Source organism: Quercus lobata, chromosome 4, assembly GCF_001633185.2.
Source record: "Quercus lobata isolate SW786 chromosome 4, ValleyOak3.0 Primary Assembly, whole genome shotgun sequence".
Classification (NCBI taxonomy): domain Eukaryota; kingdom Viridiplantae; phylum Streptophyta; class Magnoliopsida; order Fagales; family Fagaceae; genus Quercus; species Quercus lobata.
This window is the reverse complement of record NC_044907.1, coordinates 4,328,739-4,350,524: the sequence shown is the minus strand read 5'-3', so window position 1 is coordinate 4,350,524 and position 21,786 is coordinate 4,328,739. Positions and strand designations below refer to the sequence as shown.

General features: G+C 40.1%; 1 long non-coding RNA gene across 3 annotated transcripts; it reads right to left on the bottom strand.

The window, feature by feature from the left end:
- Window positions 1-6,670: 6,670 nt before the first annotated feature.
- On the bottom strand, window positions 6,671-9,671 carry LOC115988086. 3 transcript variants are annotated; one of them, XR_004091313.1, is made up of 5 exons: window positions 8,953-9,671; window positions 8,572-8,674; window positions 7,742-7,805; window positions 7,058-7,150; window positions 6,671-6,927 (listed from the first exon to the last, which is right to left on the bottom strand). It is a non-coding gene; the product is annotated as an uncharacterized LOC115988086 (long non-coding RNA). The 3 variants fall into 3 exon arrangements; XR_004091315.1 differs by having other exon boundaries at window positions 8,572-8,632; XR_004091314.1 differs by having other exon boundaries at window positions 8,572-8,626.
- Window positions 9,672-21,786: the final 12,115 nt, after the last annotated feature.

The following is a 21,786-nucleotide window of genomic DNA, read 5'->3' as shown; positions in this document are numbered from 1 at the left end:
CTTTTTTCCTCCCATCAATGCAGTGCATAGTCTCGAAAGCCACTAGCACATTATCAGTTATGAGACGCCCCGGGACAAAAGCACTTTGGGACTCATCAATGACCTCAGTAAGAATCCTTTTCAGGCGATTAGCAAGAATTTTAGATACAATTTTGTAAATAACGTTACACAAACTAATAGGTCTATACTCAGAAATTTTACGGGGGGCTTTAGTTTTAGGAATTAGACAAATATAAGTTTCATTCACACCACAAGGCATAACACCAGTATTGAGAATGTCCAACACACAGTCAATCACATTAACACCGACAACATCCCAATATTTCTGGAAAAAGATAGGGGACATACCATCAGGGCCAGGAGCCTTTGTTGGATGCATTTGGTGAAGAGCATTCCACACTTCAGAAGCACAGAACTCAGCACACAGAGCAGCATTCATTTCTGAAGTAACTTTAGGAGTAATGGTACGAACACATGCATCGAAGCTTGAAGGGTTATTAGACCTGAAAATATTTTCAAAATAATCCAGGATAATACCCTCCATTGCACTCGGATCCTCTTGCCATATGCCATTGGAATCCACCAGCCCCGTTATGCTATTCCTCCGACGTCTTTGGTTGGCGGTAGCATGAAAAAATTTCGTGTTGCGGTCACCCCACTTCATCCACAAAGCCCTTGATCTCTGGGCCCACATCACCTCCTCCCTCGACAGAGTTTCGTTAATCTCCTTCTTCAGATTTTGAATCTCATCCGCTCTATCATGGAGGCTATTTAAGGCTTCGAGGTGTTGGAGCCGCTCCCTTTTCTGCTTTATAGCATGCCCCACATTGCCAAACTCCTTCCAATTCCACCGTTGGAGTTGCTCTTGGCACCTCTTAATCCGATCAGTTATCTGGAAATTTGGATCCCCTCTACCTGGATCCCATGCCGCCTCCACAACTTCTCTACATTTGTCATCCCTAGTCCACATGGCTTCGAACATAAATCTCTTCTTGGCCCGTTTTCGCCTTTGTTCCTTGCTTAATCTTAGACTCAGCAAGCAGTGGTCCGAGATAGGCATTGAGACATGAAAAAGTTTAGCATCAACAAACCTCTCCATCCAATCCCCATTTGCCACCACACGGTCAAGCCTCAATTTCGTCCTTTGGTCTCCATGCCTGCCGTTACACCAAGTGTACTTTTGCCCCAAGAAACCCAGATCAGCTAACCCACATCGATCTAGGCAGTCACCAAACGCCTCCATCTGCTTTGCTTCTCTGTCTGCGCCACCTAATTTCTCTCCCGGATGCAAGATTTCGTTGAAGTCCCCGAATACCACCCATGGCATGTTGCATTGCGCATGGAGCGCTTCTAGGAGCTGCCAAGACATATTTCTTTTACTAGCTTCAGGATGACCGTAAAAACCGGTCGCCCGCCATGGTTCGGATGAGACAACCCCATGGACTACGACGTCGATATGGGAGTTGGAGCAGCTCTTGAGCCTCACATCAGTGCCTTCTCTCCACAGTAGCGCTAAACCGCCGCTCCGACCATCACTAGGCACAATTATTCCTTGAGTGTACTCTGTTTTTCGCTGAATCCCCTTGATCCGATTCACACTTGCCTTCGTTTCAGCTAAGAAAACCAGAGTTGGGTCTTTGGATTTCACCTCATCGGTGATGACACGAACCGCCAGGGAGGACCCCAGTCCCCGGCAGTTCCAGGCGAGAACACTCATTGGGCTCGGCAGGGCTGCATCGCAGCCACCGCCTCATCGCCATCCATATGTTTATGTTGCACAGAAATATTGCTCACCTTTGACTTCCCTTTCCTTTTCTTCTTACTGAGGGCATTAGGATCAAGCTCTTGAAGGGGCGTTGGGCCCTCTCTTTTCTGACTTGCTGGACTCTCCTTTGTACAAGGCCCTTTCTCCTTCACTTCTCTCGCAAGCCTTTTCTAGTGCTTGCTGTTTGGGCCGAGCTTCTCAGACACCCAACCTTCCTTTGGGTCGTAAGACATTGCTACTGGGCCTAGTTCAGGATTTGGGCCTTCTAAGGAAGCACATTTCAAAATAATGTGCCATGTGAACCTTGTGGTATGGTGGACGTGGTGTTGCCCCTGGAGTCAAACCAGAAAAATGTACTGTAAAGGTTTAGGCAAGGTCAGTTGCACGGGGAAATTGTGCCGGTATGTTGCATTTATCTGAATTTACACTCGATCTAATGTTAATCTGAAAATTAATTGAATTGCATTTAAAAAAAAATAAAAAGATAATCAATTTAATTGTTTCTCACTTTTCTATAGATGTTTCATAATGTCTCTTCGAAAAATACTTCTTTTGTAACATAAAAGGAAGGTTGGTTGACAAAATTTAAGTTTTTAATTTGTGATTATAGGTTGGCATTGTTTATCTTCTTAATTGGTTTTTGGCTTCTTTCATATATAAATTTTCATTTACCATAGTTACAATTAGTCTGTCCTCGTCCATGGTTGTACAATAAGTCAAAGCCCCCCACCTATATTTCTGTTAAATCTAGTTTAGTTTCATTGAATTTCAAGAAATTTGATAATAAATATTAAAACAGGTTTGTTGTGGCTTATGCTTTTCTATAATTATACCGGTGGCAAAAAGAAAACGCAAAATACCACCGCCTTGATGTTAATTTAATGGTATAACTTATCTTTAGTAGTAAACGATTCTTTCAAATTGTTATACGAGAGATCTAATGTCTTCAACGATGGAAAGGTAGTTGATGACACAAGAATTCGTGCACTAAAATTGTTCCAACTCAAGTCTAGTAGTTGCAGTTTACTTAAGATGTATGAATCTATACGGCAAAATTCAAATATATTTAGGATAAACTATATATTCGGTCTCTATCTTTTACATCATATTTAATTTGGTCTCCAACCTTCCAATAGTGTCAATTTGGCCCCTAACCTTTCAATTTCGTGTCAATTTAGTTCATGTTGTTATCTTTTGAATGGAAATTGTTGACATGGCAAACAGTCAAACTAAAATTAGTTTCCATTAATGTGACAATAAACTAACTTTTTATTTTGGCTATTTGCCTATGTAAAGGATAGGGACCAAATACGTAGTTTATCATAAATATATTTGAGTTGATTTTTTTATTTATGTATTTTTGTTATGGGAAATGCTATGTCTATAAAATTTTCATAACACTTTTACAACAAATCCTAAGTGGCAAATTGTTATGGGTTGTTATTGATAGGGCAAAAAAGTAATTCCAGTGGTAAGTTCAAATTGGAACCAATAAGCTAAAGTTAGAGACTAAATTGAAATATGGTGTAAAGGATAAAGACTAAATACATATTTTACCCATACATTTAATACAATATATTTCTAAAATCTACCACTCATATATTTTAGTATAAAAAAGTGAAAAAAAAAAAAAAAATTTGTCGATCAATTTGATTTACAGAACAAAATACAAGCCTTACACAACACCGTATTAAAAATTCAAAGTTTGGATTCAGAATCCAACAAGAAGAGACACACGTACATGTAAAATGCACGGCTATGCAAGCCTAAACTTGAACAATTTATGGTAATGAACCACAACAAAACAGTAGCAAGTGTCAATGCACACTTCAATGAGGTTAAACCATGCCCTACGCCAATAAGGATTTATGTAAAGAACTGCAACAATTCCCAACAATATCGTTATGTAAGCCACCACAAAACTTATGTAGAAGACACTCATGTCCATGAAACTACCACCTTCTTCCTCCTTATATTCCACTGGTGTTGTAAATGGTGGTCCAATTTTGGTGCAATCATTATGCAATGGAGGTCCACACAAGAGAGGGTTCCCCTCATAACTGCTTTCATCAAAAGTAATGAATTGATTTTTTCTATCTGGGGTTGTACCTGATAAGTTGTTGTGTGCCACACTGAAGACTTCCAAAGAGGTCATTTCAGTCAATTGAGGAGGGATTGTACCATTTAAATTATTGTAGGAAAGATCCAAGCTCTCCATTTGCTTCAGGTTTGAGATTGATGTGGGAATTGGTCCTGTTAAGTTGTTGTGCGACAAGTTCATTGCATGTAAGTTGTTGCTTATCTTTCCAAGTTCGGGCGGTATTTCACCTGCTAACCTGTTGCATGAGAGGTCAACTCCAGACATGTAGTTCAGAATGTCTCCCTTGTAGGAGTAAGTTTTAGTCTTTGTTCTGAACTCCACCTCTTGTTTCGAATCCACATGAGCAGCGGTTTCAATTATTGGCCCTTGATACGCATATCTGTCCCATGTCATTGGATATATGCCCATCTTATTGGATTAACACGACTAAAAAAAAAGTCTTCAGGACCTCCTAAAATAGAACGACCATAATCTGATGCCTTAAATGTAAAATTACTTAAGCAATGGGGTATTGGACCAAAAAGTTTATTGTAGGAAAGATCCAACAAGCTTAACTTTTGCAAAAGGCAGAGTTGAATTGGAATCCTACCTTCTAAATGATTTGCTCCCGAAAGGAGAATGCTCAATGATGAGACACTCCCTATCCAATCAGGAATGCTTCCATTTAGGTAGTTCTCTCGAAGATTTAATGTAACCAATTCGGAGTTGTTTTGGAATACATTTGGAATTGGACCACTAAACAATTTTTTATTCAGATGAAAGAACTTGATACTTGACGAATTGAAGCAAGCTGGAACAAAGCCAGACAAATTGTTATTTAAGAGGTCAAAAAATTCAAGATTGATGAGTTTGCAAAACTCGATTGGAATAGGACCTTCCAGTTGATTATTGGCCATAACAATTGTCGTTAAATATGACATGTTCCCCATCCACATTGGAAGCATGCCTAACAAATTGTTATTACTAAAATCAATTGTGTCACCATTAATCATCAGTGAGATGCTATTTGGGATCTTTCCTGAGAAGTGATTGTTGTCCAAATATAAATATTCCAATTTAGTCAAATTAAAATTGGAAGGAAATATTTGGCCACTGAAATTATTATATGACAATTTGAGAAGATATACGGAGTAGCAACCCATTGTGAAATGCACTGGCATTGTTCCTGATAAATTATTTTTAGACAAGTCTAAACCCCACAAAGAAACCAAATTCCCAAAAGAAGAAGGAATGCTACCTTCAAATGCATTTTTAGAGACGTTTAAATACTCTAAAATTGGAAAAGTCAAACCGAAGTTGGTAGGAATTGGACCTTGTAAGTAATTACCTGAAATATCTATCTCCTTAATGTTGGGATGGAGATGATGATATGGCACCAGGAAAGACCCTGTGAAAGAGTTATTTCTTAAAATAAGAACCTCCAATCTTGTATTGTTCTCTAACAACCAAGTGGGGAACTTCCCACTCAAATTGTTGTGGGAGAGATCAATTTCTCGCAAATCATATTGGTAATGAAGGAATGTGGGAAGCGTTGTATTGAGTCCATTAAATGAACACCTTGACAACTTGAAAAGCCTTAATTGGAAGGTTGGAACCCTGGTATGAGAGTCTGTTTCAAAAGCAATTTTGTTGTTATCACTTAAGAGGAACTTGAGATTTGAGAGGTTAAAAAAGGAGGAGAAGGTGATTGGGTTCAAGAATTCATTATATGACAAGGATAGGAACTCAAGTGATCTCAGATCAGATAAGGATTGGACATTCCCACTGAAGTGATTGTAAGAGAGATCAAAAAAGCGAAGTGATGTCCAGTTTGCCACACATGAAGGCAAAACCCCTTCAAGATGATTGTCGAAGAGGTGTATCTCTCGGAAGCTCCTCAGTTCACACAAGCCTGTAAAATGGGACGATTAGTTATTGGCTTCCGTTTAGAATAAAGTCAATACTTTAACTGAAGTCATAACTCCAGCTTTACGAATGAAGCTTTTATCAATAAATGAGATTCTTTGAAAGAAAGTAATTTGATTTTATCTAATAATAGTGTATAGACTACCACGTAACATGGCTGTCTATATATACTTTCATATTTTAGAATTTAATTCAAATTATGAAATTAATTTATTTCAACTAGAGATGATGCTTTTCCTTGAAGATCTCAGTCTTATTTTAAGAGTAGTGTTGTTAAACCTCTTCCCCCCCCCCCCCCCCCCCCGCGCCGGTTTTCTACATCTAAATCTTTTTTTTTTTTCCTTTTGCTACAATTACTTCCGATTTAGGTAAACTAGTCGCTAACCCGTGCGATGCACGGGAAAATTAATAACTAAGTTTTAAAATAGTGTTATTTATTTATTTTTAAGAATGTTAAATAATACATGAGTATTTATAGAAGTTCAAATCTCTTAAAACACTATACCAATATGAGAAGTTTGATTGCGTTGTTCTACCCAAGTACGAAGTTAAAAACATCTAACTTTGTATAACTTATTTGTACTTTTAGTTAACAACCTCAAACTATTGGTAGGCATCCTATGTCTATTATCAATTGCATCCTTTCTTTCATGGACTTTAAGGTCTCTATCATTTTTTTTAACATAATCCCTTCTATTATCCAGTCTATTTGCAAAATCCTGGTAATCCTAGTTGTTTATTCCTTTCTTGTCATCATCAATGTTGCTTAAAAAATCACATTTAGGACTATCATTTGAAAAGTCATATATGGTGCAATTAGTAAACAGTAGAAAGGGAGCACAACATGCAAACACAAGAATACTTAACATATCTTTATATAAACTACATCCATTTAAATAAATAAATAAAACATATTAAAAGAAAAACATTGAGGACCTTGAACTTGGTGAACTAAGGTTATAATGTTATTACATATAATGTTATTCATCAGCCCTGTCTCAGTCTTGTGTGCACTGCAAGCATCTAATTGTTCATTAGTAGAAACTCCATCTCATGTAGACCAGGCATTATAAAAGTATACATCCTCAGTCTCGTGCCCTTTGAAAGGCAAGAGAAATACAAAAGAAACTCACCAATGCAACCCTTTTCACCTTAACTATCAAATGAATAAAAGTTAGCCAACCTTAAGCTAAACTCTCTCAATCAAAAAAGGGGAAACATCAATGTGATATTCCTTTTTGTTAAAAAGAGAATAAACAAAATAAATATTCCAAAGTAAAACTAACCTTAAAGATTCCATGCCACTGGTGTGTAGTATAATTAGTCTAGTTCATCACCAATCAAAATGAAAAGCCATCTTTCTCCTTAAAATTCATAAGCTGCAATAATGAAGTTGTTATACATTCTCTAAACCCTGCATATTATAATCTATTGTAAATTGGAAAGAGATATATTCTCCTAGAGATTCAAGATATGATGAGAGGGAAAACTATTATCAAATTTGATGGAAATGAAAAAGAATATCATATCATTCTTAGGTAAAACTAAAACATATAGTTTTTGGGATAGAAATTTCATGGTGTAAGCCTAAGAAGGGACCATCATGTATAATTTTACATGATAAGCTACAACTTGAATATGAAGAAAATAGTCCTCTTGCTAATGCTAATTAGCCAAGAAGGTCATATCATCATATTTTAAATAACCCCTCCTTAGTCCTAACAAATCCAATTCTTAAGGCCTTTGTGCACAATAAAGCATTTTGAACTCCTAATGTAGGTTGTAGCTTCACTTCAAGTGAGAACTTGAGTTTAATATTGATCTTCAATAGCTTCTTTTCTTTAATTATTGTCATAATTATGTAATTTATTTTTCTGTTTTTTAATCTTAATTTTATAAAATAGAGTAGCCATTGGGAGAACCCACGGTCTTGAAGAGACAGTGCAAAAATAGAAGAGAGTATATTATACCTTTTTTATACAATGCATATGCAAATTTGAGTAAGCATAGAGTATATATGTCCACTTATTAAACCTGAAAAGGGGACATTGTACAAAATCAAATTGTGGAAAAAGAACAAAAAAATAATGTAATTCATCAAACAATTTGCATTTCCTTTTGATTTACATATAGGGTTTGAATCAACAACAAATTCAAACCAAAAACCCTGTAGATGATGGGGATAAAGTTGAGAATAATAATGTGTTAAGAGGGTTATAAATTGGATTAATTGAGCAAACAAATTCCAAAAAGAAAATTTAAAAAGAAAAGAGAAGAACATATTAGAATCTGTGCAGGGAAGACTTCCTGTTGCAGGCTTTTGTGAGAAGAGACCTATGTTTCTTGAAAACCAAAAAAGAAAGAAATTCTGAAATAAAGAAAACACAGAAAACATATAGTGTTTCAAAATGAAGCACAAGAATGCCTTCATTTTGTTCCATTAACACAGTAGTAAACTAATCGGAAAAGCCATTCTGAAGCTTCCATAGACATAAAACCATATTTATTAATTCAATTGACATCTGTAAGGTACAAAGTATGTGTTCTTAGATAAATTAATTAGTATCAATATGCCATTAATAGTTCCCAAAACCATTCTTTGTTCTTAAAGGGAACAAATATAACAAAGAAATTGGACTTGAATAAAATAGGACACATAATTTTTAAAAATCAATTAAATCTCTGAATCAATTTCAATGCTTCATTACACATCACTAAAACTATCAAAGTTCATAGTTTAATGCATAACTTAATAGGAGATTAGGAGAAAGAGAAACAATAAAATTTGATAAAACAATACCTGCAGTTGTGTTAAGACATATATCATTGATTACGAAGTAGCCTTCCTCATCATTCTGAAGCTTCCATAGACATAAAACCATATTTATTAATTCAATCGACATCTGTAAGGTACAAAGTATGTGTTCTTAGATAAATTAATTAGTATCAATATGCTATTAATAGTTCCCAAAACCATTCTTTGTTCTTAAAGGGAACAAATATAACAAAGAAATTGGACTTGAATAAAACAGGACACATAATTTTTAAAAATCAATTAAATCTCTGAATCAATTTCAATGCTTCATTACACATCGCTAAAACTATCAAAGTTCATAGTTTAATGCATAACTTAATAGGAGATTAGGAGAAAGAGAAACAATAAAATTTGATAAAACAATACCTGCAGTTGTGTTAAGACGTATATCATTGAAAATTGCAGGTCATACAGGGGGCGAGAGTGCAAGGGGCAGCAAAGATAATTGGCATTGATACAAATGAGAGGAAAAAAAAAAAAACAAAGGGAACAGCTTTTGGAATGACTGATTTTATAAACCCTAAGGATAATAATATATCTATTTCCCAGCTAATCAAAGAGTTAACAGGGGATTTTATAACCCCTCCAAGCCACAAAAATGGTTCATACCTAAATTCAAATTTTCATGTTCCACTAACCCGTGCTAAGCTAAATCAGATGTGCTAAAAAAGAATAGAGAGAAAAGGGGGTTAGGAATTGAAATCCCTAAATTGACAGAAAAACCTAATTAAAAACGAAATCTTTAAATTGACAGAGAAACCTAATTAAAGACAATATGAAAAGAGATTATTCATAGATTAATACAGAGATACGGAGAGAGAATGGTCTGATATGGGGTCGGATCGGAGATTGAAAACGTTGGCTCCCATCGTCGTGCCCTTGCAAGCTTTCTGTGAAATAGTTGGATCTGCGTTTAAGAGAGTGTAGCCCTTGCAAGCTTTCTGTGAAATAGTTGGATCTGCGTTTGAGAGAGTGTAGAGGTCTGCGTTTGGTGAGTAATGTCGAAAGGGGAGGTGTTGGCTTCGGTTTTGTTGAGAGGAGAGGTTCTGTTTAGTTTCTGAATTATATCGGGTTTGCTTGGAAGAACTGAGGGTGAGAGAGAAGGGAATAGTATTTGGTTTGAGAAAAGAGTATATATATTTTAAAAAATAAAAATAAAAAAAAATAAAAAAATGATAATGTGGAAAATTGTGGAGTAGTCTAAGGCTTTGGTTAAAAAATCAAATTAAAAAAATGATGATGTGGAAAATTGTGGAGAGGTCTAAGGCTTCGGTTTTATATATATATATATATATAGATTACTTTTTACACAAATCATATCAAAACCATTTTTTATTTGAACACTTCTATTTGTAAAATCCAGCTGATGTCCCACTTGATGTGCGTGTATGCTATAAGTTTATTTTGAAATATTTGATAAGAAATTACTTTTATGATCAATTTATAATACTAAGTAAGTATTATAATTTTTAACGAATGAACTTTGATGATGCATAGAAAATCAGTAGGCTGAATGCTCCGGGCTTCAATGGGCTAATGGCTGCTTGGAAGGCCTGAAAAGAAAGAAACACAAGATCAAAGGTGACCGGGGTGAACCGACCAAGAACCCTCCGATGCTTAAGTTAGTCTTTGTCTTTTGGAAATTCAGGAATTCCCAACTTTTATGTAATAGTGAAAAAACTCCCCTTTATTTTGCATGGATGAGTCCTTATATAGTAGGCCTTATAGCGGTTACTTGTTTAGTAACCGCCCCAATATTCATGGAGATTCCGAAGATTCAGACTCAACTCCCACAACCACTATAGCAATTAGAATAAGAAGTCTTATCTTCTATAACTGCCATAGCGATGAAGAAGATAAAATAGTAACGCGTGGTCTGAATTACAAGCTGGTGTAGACAAATCCATCTTCGGAATTTTTCCTAAGTGTTGGGAGATCGTCTAGGTCACTTCGTGAGCTAGATGACCCTTATGGTCTTGGATGACCTTTCTGGTCCTGGACGACCCTTCTGGTCGTGGACGACCCTTCTGATCTTGGACGACCCTTTTGGTCTTAGACGACCTTTCTGGTCTTGGACGACCTTTCTGGTCTTGGACGACCCTTGTGGTCTTGGACGACCTCTCTGGTCTTGGACGACCCTTCGGGTCTTGGACGACCTTTCTGGTCATGGACGACCCTTATGGTCTTAGACGATCCTCCGGGTCTTGGACGACCTTTCTGGTCATGGACGACCTTTTGGGTCTTGGAGGACCCTTCGGGTCTTGGACGACCTTTCTGGTCATGGACGACCCTTATGGTCTTAGACGACCATTCTGGTCTTGGACAACCCTTCTGGTCTTGGACGACCCTTCGGTCTTGGACGACCTTTCGGTCTTGGACGACCCTCCGGGTCTTGGACGACCTTTCTGGTCTTGGACGACCTCTCTGATCATGGACGACCTCTCTGGGTCTTGGACGACCTTCCGGGTCTTAGACGACCCTTCTGGTCTTGGACGACCTTCCGGGTCTTGGACGACCCTTCTGGTCTTGGACGACTCTATGGACGAACTGGAGATAGTCCAATTTTTAGTTCACCATCAGTTGCCCCCTTTGTCCATGAGTTGTCTTAGTCACTGCAACAAAATTCTTGTTCATTGTTCATTTTTGGCATGTGTCGATGTTTCATTAGTCAATTGGCATGCCACGTGGTGTCATTGTTGTTGTCGATTTTTGACACCTCAGATTGTGCTACATGTTATGATCTCATTGGTCAACGTATTATGTCGATTCGTTTACTGAGGAGATTGCCACATGTCAGCTTCTGGTTGGTCCACATCAACCCATTGACTTGGTGCTTATAAATTGGTACAATCTCTCTCTTGCCCTCTCATTTTTCTGATATTTTCCTCTGCCATCTCGTCCAGGAGCCTTGTCTAGTCATCCTTGTCCTTAGGCTTTCGTCAGGTACTTCTTCTTTTTCTTCGTCCTTAGGTTTGCCTTAGAAAATTCTGTATTTTTCCTATCATGTCTTCATCTAGTGGTAGTACTGTGAGAGCGATAGACGAGTATCAGGATGAGTCCAATGGAAGTAGCGGTAGCACCAAGAGTAGTAGTAGTAGCTTTAGTTCCCAAGACGAGCATTATTCGTCTGGGGCTCTTGGAGTTCCTTTGGAGGTCTTCCAGGAAGAGATGAGGCGGAGGGTAACTTCCAGTTCTAGAGCTAGCTCGTCAAAGAGGGCTAAATCATCCAAGACTCCTTCTCAAGACGAGTAGGAGAATGTCATCTATAGTTGATTAGGGGTCGTAGTTCTTCTAATAGGTTACGGAAGACGAAATTTTTCTTCGTCTTTGGAAATTGGGCTGGGGACCCAATTGATGTAAATAGAACTCTGTTCCCTCCTTTTACCAGTGCTTTAGGTCGTCTTCGTCCTGAGGGTATGTTTTCTTTGAAGTTACTTCATCTTTTCATTTGCTCTTTCCCTCATCTAACAATTCTTCTCGTCCATGCAGTTGTTACTCGTCCACACTTAGACGACTATAGAAAAAGCTCGCAGTTATCTTGATAGGTCCTTCCATAATTTGGCAACGCTTCGTCGTCTTGAGCCCACTAAGGAGAATATCATTCACGAGGAGACCACTCATCGAAGTAAGAGTCGTCTTTCAAAATTTTTTTTTTTTATTTTTTTAGTCGTCCAATTCTTCATGCTTTCTTCAATATAGGACTAGTCACCATGAAGGAGAACAAGGGTAAGAATGTTGCCAGTGGGATTGAGGAGGAGGAAGTCCAAGTTCTCTAGGACAAACTAGTTCCTTTGGTCGTCTAGAGCCCCACCATCCAACCTCATGCTTGGAAGAGGAAGGGTATCTCCATTGATGTGGACCTTAGAAACCTTACTAGTCGTCGACATCTGAAGAAGGTCAGAACTAACAAGCCCCCTTCTATGACCCCCTCGTACAAGGCCCCCAAATCCAAAGATGCGATGGCATACCTGGACGGACTGGCTGTGAACTTGGTCTCTTCTGAAGTTCCTCCTTCAGCCATCCAGACTGAAGCTCTTCATCCTTTTGTTGGTAGACCTCCTCGCAAGACTCATCCTTCAACTCTTGTTTAGGCTCCTCCTATCTTGGTGTTGGACGAAGGCCATGCATTTTCTTTGTTGATTTTTTTTTTTTAAAGAGAATTTTTAACTCTTCCTCGTCCATTCCTATGTCAGGCAATGGAAAAGTTTTATGCTACGTCCTAGCAAGCTAGGGAGTTGAGTGATGATGTTAAGGTTCTGGCAAAAAAGAACGAGTTGGAGGACGAGCTTTGTCTGAAAAAGGGAGAGGATCAGGCTTGGCGAGGAGCTTACTTGTCTTCTGGAAGTAGAGAGGGAGCTGGGGAATCAAGTTGAGGAGCTTAAGGAGACTCGTGTTGGTCACCTTAAAGGAAAATGCCGAGTTATCCTCGTCCTTAGAGAAAGCAATGGACGAAGCAATTGAAGCCTTCAAAATGTCTGACGAGTTCACTAGGCGTCTGGACGAGCAATATGCTGCTGGCTACGAGGACTTTCACTTTGATGTTAAGGAAGCCTATCCTAAGATGGACTTTAATGTCTTCAAGGTTCCAATTTCTGCTGAGAGTTCTTTGCTTCAGACGAGCTCTGAGGATGTAAATATCATGGACGATGCCTCTACTGAGCCTTCCAAGGATGATCCAAAGTCTGGGGATGCTCTCAGTGGTTTATCAAAGTAATCTTCAATTTAACTTTGTTTTTATATATTGTTCATGGTGCCCTTTTTTTTTTTTGGGGGGGGCTTATTTTAAGTTTTATCTAATTACAATCTTCTCGTCCAAATGTATGGATGTATGATAACAGATACAACTGCCTTCATTGGCATGTACAATTTAAGGGTTTTTGGATGATGGTCGTCTACCCTTTTTATGTTTTATGAATGAATATTTACTTCCATTTTCATTCTTCATTTGGTGTTGAATATGTTATATGCTTTATGTATGAACGAAATTTCCCTTGTTTACATCGTCCATGTTATTTCTATGGTTTTAAGTGTGGTCCATCCACTTATAAGACATTTTATCTCGTCTTAACTATATGAACGAATTTCCTCTGTTTACATCGTCCATGTCGTTTTTTATGGTTTTTAAGTGTGGTCCGTCCACTCATGAAGGCATTTAGCTCGTCCATGTTAGAATAATTTTTTATGTTCAACACTTTTACCATTCTTTAAATTTTACAAGTATAACTTGTCTATGAATGGTATTTCTTTTGCTAGCTTTATTCATCCATAGATTTGACTTATAGCTTGCATTATCCCTCATCCATAGGCTGGACGGTCCTTTACTCGTCTTTGGGCAAGATGTTGCCAGCATTTACTCGTCCAAAGATTGGATTGTTTAGCTGGTCAAATTCATCCATGGATTTTGAATATTTTTACGTGCATATTTTTCCTCGTCCATTGGTTAGACAAATATAGCTTAGGTTTTACCTCGTCCATTGATTAGACGAATATACCTTAGGTTTATTTTTCTTTGCTTTATCCTTATTTTAAGGAAAGCTTATAGACGTTACATCCCTGCGTCCAGAGATTTTACTCGTCTTGGGCTTTTAGCCTTCTTGTGGATTAGTTTGAATGAAAACAACATGAAAATTAGGAATTCACACAACATTATATACATTGGGAATCCAAACTGTATATACACAACATAAACATCGTCCACAAGCATAGCACATGCTTAGAACCTAGTGCCTTTGGGGAATTAAAAATACTTATGTACAAACAAAGTCCATGACTTCGTCCATCACAATTTCGTCCATAAACAGCGCAGAAGTTGGAAACTAATGCACTTTTTAGGGAATTAAAATATTAAAAACATGTAGTACTAGCAATAAACATAAATAAAAATGAGGGAAGTAACACATAACTCCAACTTCGTTCACTGATACTATCTTCTTAGATGTTCAACATTCCAAGGGTGCTCTAGCTTCTGTCCGTCTAGGGCTTCCAAGTAGTATGATTCTTGTCTTTTGCAATTGACAACCCTATAGGGTCCTTCCCAGTTAGGCCCCAGTTTTCCATGAGCTGGGTTTCTAGTTGCCAAAGAGACCCTTTTAAGGACGAGGTCCTCAATGTTGAAACACCTAGGTTTCACCATTGCATCATATTGTCTAGCCATAAGATTTTTATATCTTGCTGTCCTCTGCTCTACATCCATCCTTACCTCGTCTATTAGATCGAGGTTAAGACAAAGTTGCTCTTCATTCTCCTCCTGCCCCCCTCGTCCTTGGTGGTCGTCCAGAGAGTTGGACATTCTGCGCCACCTTCAGGTATGTCTTTCTTGACTTGGAAGATTGCCCTGTTGAAGTTCCTCCTACAATAACTCTTATTTCTCCAAGTGAGGGCCGTGATGGTTCTTCTACCTTTCCTTTCAACTTCTCGTCTTTATGATCTTGTCCAAGAAAATTCCTCAACTTTCCATGCCTGATAAGATTCTCTATCTGCTACTTTAAGACATAGCACTCGTCCGTGTCATGCCCGTGGTCCCTGTGGAAGCGGCAATACTTGTTCTTATTGTGCTTATTAGGATCTCCCTTCATCTTCTCTAGCCATTTCAAGGATAGGTAATCCTTGATTTGCATAAGCACTTGATCAAGTGGAACATTCAAGAGCGTGTAGTGCTGACTCCTTCTTGAAGACAAACCTGCCTTCCTGTTGTTTTTCTTCTCTCCCATCCGGGCCTTCTTTGGACGAGGGCCTTGGTCAAGATGGCATGGGAGATCAACTTCCATTCGCTCTGGTCTCTTCCTTTTCTTGGCAATGATTGCACCCTCTGCATTCATGAAGTTTTGGGCTGAATGGACGAGTTCAGCCATGGTTTGTGGTTCCTGATCATAAAGCTTATGGATGAATACATTCGAACTAACTCCATTGTGGAAGGCTACCAACAGCAACGTGTCATCCATCTCGTCTACCATCAGGGCTTCCCTGTTGAAGCGAGTGATGAAGGACCACAAGCTCTCATTTTCTCCTTGTTCTATAGTCAACAAGTTGGACTAGAAGCGTTTATGCCTTTGTCCTCCAATAAAGTTGTTGATGAACAACTTATTTAACTCCTCGAAAGAACCAACAGTATCCGAAGGTATTTTACTGATCCACACTCATGCTGGCCCCTTAAGGGTGGTTGGGAAGGCCCTACACATTATCTCATTCAGAACTCCTTGAAGGTGCATTGTGGTCTTGAAGGTTGCAATGTGATCACACGAGTCACGTGTTCCATCATAGGAATCCAAGGAAGGCATCTTGAACTTGGAAGGCAGGGGATAACTATTGATGGAAGCTATGAAAGGGGAATAACATTTTTTCCTTCTCTAACTTCTTGACTCTAAGCTTGCCCTCCTACGCACCATTCATGACGTTGCCTCGTTTGGTTGATCTCCCGGGTCAGTTCTTGTATTTGTGGGACGGAAGGCGGTTGCATGATAGGTGCTGACTAGTGAGCGTTGGGGTGGTTGGAAGCGTTCCCACTCTCCTGGTGGCCTGGACTATTGGCCATTGACCTTGTCCGGACCATACAGCCTTTTGTCTAAGAAAGATAAATTGCAAAATACAAATTTAACTTTCCCACAGACGGCGCCAATTGATGATGCATAGAAAATCAGTAGGTTGAATGCTCCGGGCTTCAATGGGCTAATGGTTGCTTGGAAGGCCTGAAAAGAAAGAAACACAAGATCAAAGGTGACCGGGGTGAACCGACCAAGAACCCTCCGATGCTTAAGTTAGTCTTTGTCTTTTGGAAACTCAGGAATTCCCAACTTTTATGTAATAGTGAAAAAACTCCCCTTTATTTTGCATGGATGAGTCCTTATATAGTAGGCCTTATAGTGGTTACTTGTTTAGTAACCGCCCCAATATTCATGGAGATTCCGAAGATTCAGACTCAACTCCCACAACCGCTATAGCAATTAGAATAAGAAGTCTTATCTTCTATAACTGCCATAGTGATGAAGAAGATAAAATAGTAACGCGTGGTCTGAATTACAAGCTGGTGTAGACAAATCCATCTTCGAAATTTTTCCTGAGTGTTGGGAGATCGTCTAGGTCACTTCGTGAGCTAGATGACCCTTATGGTCTTGGATGACCTTTCCGGTCCTGGACGACCCTTCTGGTCGTGGACGACCTTTTTAGTCGTGGACGACCTTTTTAGTCTTGGACGACCTCTCTGGTCATGGACGACCTTTCTGGTCTTGGACGACCCTCCGGGTCTTGGACAACCTTTCTGGTCTTGGACAACCCTTGTGGTCTTGGACGACCTCTCTGGTCTTGGACGACCCTTCGGGTCTTGGACGACCCTTCGGGTCTTGGACGACCTTTCTGGTCATGGACGACCCTTATGGTCTTAGATGACCATTCTGGTCTTGGACGACCTTTTTGGTCATGGACGACCCTTATGGTCTTGGACGACCATTCTGGTCTTAGACGACCTTTCTGGTCTTGGACGACCTCTTTGGGTCTTGGACGACCTTCCGGGTCTTAGACGACCCTTCTGGTCTTGGACGACCTTCCGGGTCTTGGACGACCCTTCTGGTCTTGGACGACTCTATTGACGAACTGGAGATAGTCCGATTTTTAGTTCACCATCAAACTTCAATTATTAACAAGTCATTAGAACAATAGAAAATGCATTTTTTTAGATTAATATAATTTTAGAATATGAATATATTGTAATATTGTTGTAAGGCTCTTAGGGTGTGGATTTTGTTTGCATTACTCTAGTTTTGTGCAACACCATTGGAGAAACATTTTATTTGTTGGTATACTAAAGTTGGAATATAGAACATGATGGAACACGAGTTCGTCAGTAAGAGTGAGCAGATGGAATCCCCTGTAGAATGTGAAGGTTTGCTCGATGAGGGCCACCGGTGTGGTGCCTGCCACAAAGTCTCCGATGCCAAAGTTAGGATAACAATCAAACACAATAAGGAAGCCAAATATAATTTCTGAGTATTTTTGCATGTGTGTTCTTTTGTTGGCTGTATGAGAGTTTTATACCTGAGGCCTTAGAGGCTAGCCGTTGGGGCTGTTAATGCTCTCTGAAGTAACGCCCCTGGTCCAGTAATGAGACTTTTAAGAGGCTCCCAACGGTCTGCTTGGTCGATTTAGTAACTGCTTAGGTCATTGATTGACTGCATTGAATGACCCCTTGCCTTCGTCAGTGATGATGGCTTTCTTCGTTACTTTTGATGACCTCGTCATGGATGATCTCTTCGTCAGTAATGTTATCTTCGTCAGTGGGATGTAGAATCGTCACTCCTGTCAGTTGCCCCCCAGGTTCTGGGGTCGTCGGTGACACGTCATGACGATCACAGAAGATGAAAAGTTTTTTTTTTCTTGTGGCTCTTGGGGTTCTGTTCCGCTTTTAATGCTTAGTGGCGGCGCTACACGCAATCGTGGCCACGTGGCGCGTGATGATCTGTAGAATTAATGGCATGACCCTTGGGTTTCCCGCTGGTTTTTCAGTCGTTTTTGGCCCACATTTAAAACTTCTCCTTTTTAATTTTTCTTCTACTTCTCAGAGAACAAAGACAGACCAGTTCTTCAGAGCATTTTCTTGGGACTTCCTTTCTTCTCCAAATTTCCTTGCGCTGTGCTTCTGCTGTTCCACCATTGGAGGTACGTTTCTCTTTCTTTTTTTCTTTCTTCTTTTTCTTCTCTTACTGCAACATAATTTCTGATTTGCTATTCCCTTTTGCTTTTATTCTGTTGCTGGTCCCTGTTTTTCTTTTTGGGGTTTTAGTTTCGTACCTTATTTTTCTACCCTCCGATTTCTACATCTTCCATGGTTGATAGTTTGGAGGTTAGGATAGCTTGCCCGTCGATTTCCTTCCTTTTTGCGCGTCTAGGGGGGTCTTTGGGTACTTACCCGTTTTTAGAAAATTTTGTGTACGAAGGCAATAGTCTGAGCGTGGTTTTGGGCGAATTGTTGCCCTTGCTCCGTCAATCGCTCAATTGGTTCGAGGGTTTAGGAGGGGGAGGATTGATGTCTGCGGTTAGGTCTAGTGACCTTGAGACTAGGCTATCATCCAGTGGTGACCCGGCTAAAGGAGATACAGCCGTCTCTGGCCTTCAAGAGGTTAGGGCTTTTCACGCCCTCGGGGAGGTTTGTGGCCTGGACGCTGAAACCGTAAATAGATTCAAGGATAGGTTTCAGTTTCCATCTAGGGTTCGTGTTCGTCTACCCAGGGAAGAAGATAGGGCCTGCCACTTTTTCCCAGGAGAAGTATGTTTTTATGAGTCAACTTTCACCTGCGGGCTTAGATTCCCCGTCCATCCGTTCCTGATGGAATTTCTAGATCATTTCGGTATTGCCCCCGAGCAGCTCATGCCTAATTCATGGAGGATCGTGATCAACTGTATGCAAATATGGTTGGCCTCCAACGGGGATATGATCAGGATGGCTGAGCTCACCTACCTGTACCGCTTGAAAGAATCTAAAGAATGGGGGTATTATGAGTTAGTCCCCTGGGAGAGAAAGACTAGGATTGTCAAGGGCTTGCCCTCGTCCTTCAGGTATTGGAAGTCGCGCTTTTTCTTTGTGTCCGGGGACGACTTCGAGACTCAATCCAGCAGTGATTGGGATGATATCCCGAGGTTGCTCCGTCGGTGGGGAACCCCGACTTTAGGTGCGTCAGTATTTCTCCCCGTCGTTTAATTTTGCTACTTTTGAGCTTCTGGTTTTACTAACTCCTTTGTTTCTTCGTTTGGCTTAGTTAAGAGACGACCTGGGCTTAAGAGCCGTTACAAAGAGCGCATCGAGACTGCGATCGGGTACGCAGAGACGATTGAGAGCTGGGACGAATTGGTTGACCCCCGGTCTCTTGCATTTTACAACCTTGGTCCTGACCCGTCGTCTTTCGTTCTTCGTCATCTTGGCATTGAAGGAAAAAGGAGTAAGTGTCATCCTCGTCATTGCTGGTTCTTGTATACTTAGGCATTTTTGATAAGTGTTTCCTTCTTGCAGAGATGACGACAAAGTTCAACAAGGATATGTACGCGAAGATGAGGTCGAAGAAGGACGAGCCCCTGTCCAATCTAGGGAAGAAGGTCGTGCGTGTGACCGGGCAGGGCCCTGCTCCCAATCCCCTTAGTACCATTCCTCCCATAGCTCTAGAGACGACGAGAACTGCCTCTCCAACTGCGTCAATAGAGGAGATCGTTACTCCCGGCTCAAAAAGGCAGCGTGTGGCTGGTAAAGGGAAGGAGAAGAAGAAGGCTGATGTTTGCTCGTCAACAATATGGGACGATGAGAGGTTGGCCTTGGACAGGGCTCATGAGGTTGTTACCCCAGCGGACTTAAAGGCTCTCTCAGACATGTCTTTGAATGATGTTGCCTCCCGTCATGTTCATAAGCTCGTCCAGGTACGGAGTTCTTCTACGCTTTCTCTTTTCATATATGTTTATATATACTCTTTTTTTTTTTTTTTTTTTACTGACGACTTATAACCTCTTTCCAGGTGTTGGGAGAGAGCCTCCACATTACTACTGAGTATATCACTCAAGAGGCCAAGGTGGCATCTCTGACGACCCGGATGGAGGCCCTGGAGAAAGAGAGCTCCGATCTGAAGAAGAATCTGATTACCTCCATGGACGAGGCGGCCACTTTGAAGCAGAAGGTTAAAGTGCTAGATGACGACCTCAGGGTTGAACACCAGTTGACCCGAAAGAAGGATGAGCAGCTTCTTTCAGCCAAGGAGAAGCTTGCAACTATTGCTGCCAGGTTGGTAGAGGCTTTCCAGACTACTGACGAGTATAATACTGTACTCTTTAGTTGGTATTTTAAAGGTTTCGAGCTGCTCAGGAGGTATCTCATCAAGCACCCTTCTGGGGTCAACATGGAGAGTTTAGATTTGGAGGAGGTAGATAAGGAGATGGCTTTGGACGAGGCTGCTCAGTCCTCTGCCCCAGATGGTGATGCTTCAGAGCCTGCCACCGACGCACCTGCCGCTGTGGACGCTTCAGCTGATACCTGACCCTGTTACTTGGAAAAATTTTTGTTGTCTTTGGTGGATGCCCTTTTTTTTTTTTTTTTTTTTTTTTTTTTTTTTTTTTTTTTTTTTTTTTTTTTTTTTTTTTCAGAACAATCATCTATTTTGAGAATGATGTTAATCACCCAGTGGTTATGGGTTGAAATGAAGCATGCTTACCCCTTTTGGTTGATTTGCACTTGCTCATATCTTAGTATCTTGCGCTATGTTTATTCGTCAACAATTTGTTAACTGTTCTGACGATCTTGAACGTATTTTGAGTGTTGTTTTGGTTTGATGTATGGCTTTTTCCTTCCCCTTTATGTGAATTTCGTCCAGAGGATTTTTGCCATTTGTACATAGCCATTTAGCTTCCATAGCGCTGATGTCACCGTCAGTAACTTACATCCGTCAAGGCGGAATCTTGTTACTTAGTTGTTTTTTTTTTATTATTATGTGAGTCGTCAGTAACTTACATCCGTCAAGGCGGAATCTTGTTACTTAGTCTTTTAGCCATACTACGATGGTCGTCGGTAACTTACATCCGTCAGGGCGGAATCTTGTTACTTAGTCTTTTAGCCATACTGCGATGGTCGTCGGTAACTTACATCCGTCAAGGCGGAATCTTGTTACTTAGTCTTTTAGCCATACTATGATGGTCGTCGGTAACTTACATCCGTCAAGGCGGAATCTTGTTACTTATTCTTTTAACCATACTACGATGGTCGTCGGTAACTTACATCCGTCAAGGCGAAATCTTGTTACTTATTCTTTTAACCATACTACGATGGTCGTCGGTAACTTACATCCGTCAAGGCGGAATCTTGTTACTTATAGATCTCATGGTCGATCAGTACTGCCTGCGTAAAAACATCAGAGGAATAATACTTTTATTAACTTCAATAACGAATTCATTCGCGTATTACATTTACTCATGGTATTTCTTTAAATGCTCAATGTTCCAAGGACGAGGGAGCTTTTGTCCGTCCATAGTTTCCAGATGGTAACTTCCTTGTCTAGAGTAGTGAATGACGCGATAAGGCCCTTCCCATGTAGGGCCCAGCTTCCCTTGAGTAGGGTCTTTAGTCGCTATAGTGACTTTGCGAAGGACGAGGTCCCCTATGTCTAGACGCCTGAGTTTGACCCTCCTGTTGTAATACTCGGCCATCTTTTTTTGATACTTTGTCACTCTATCGGACGC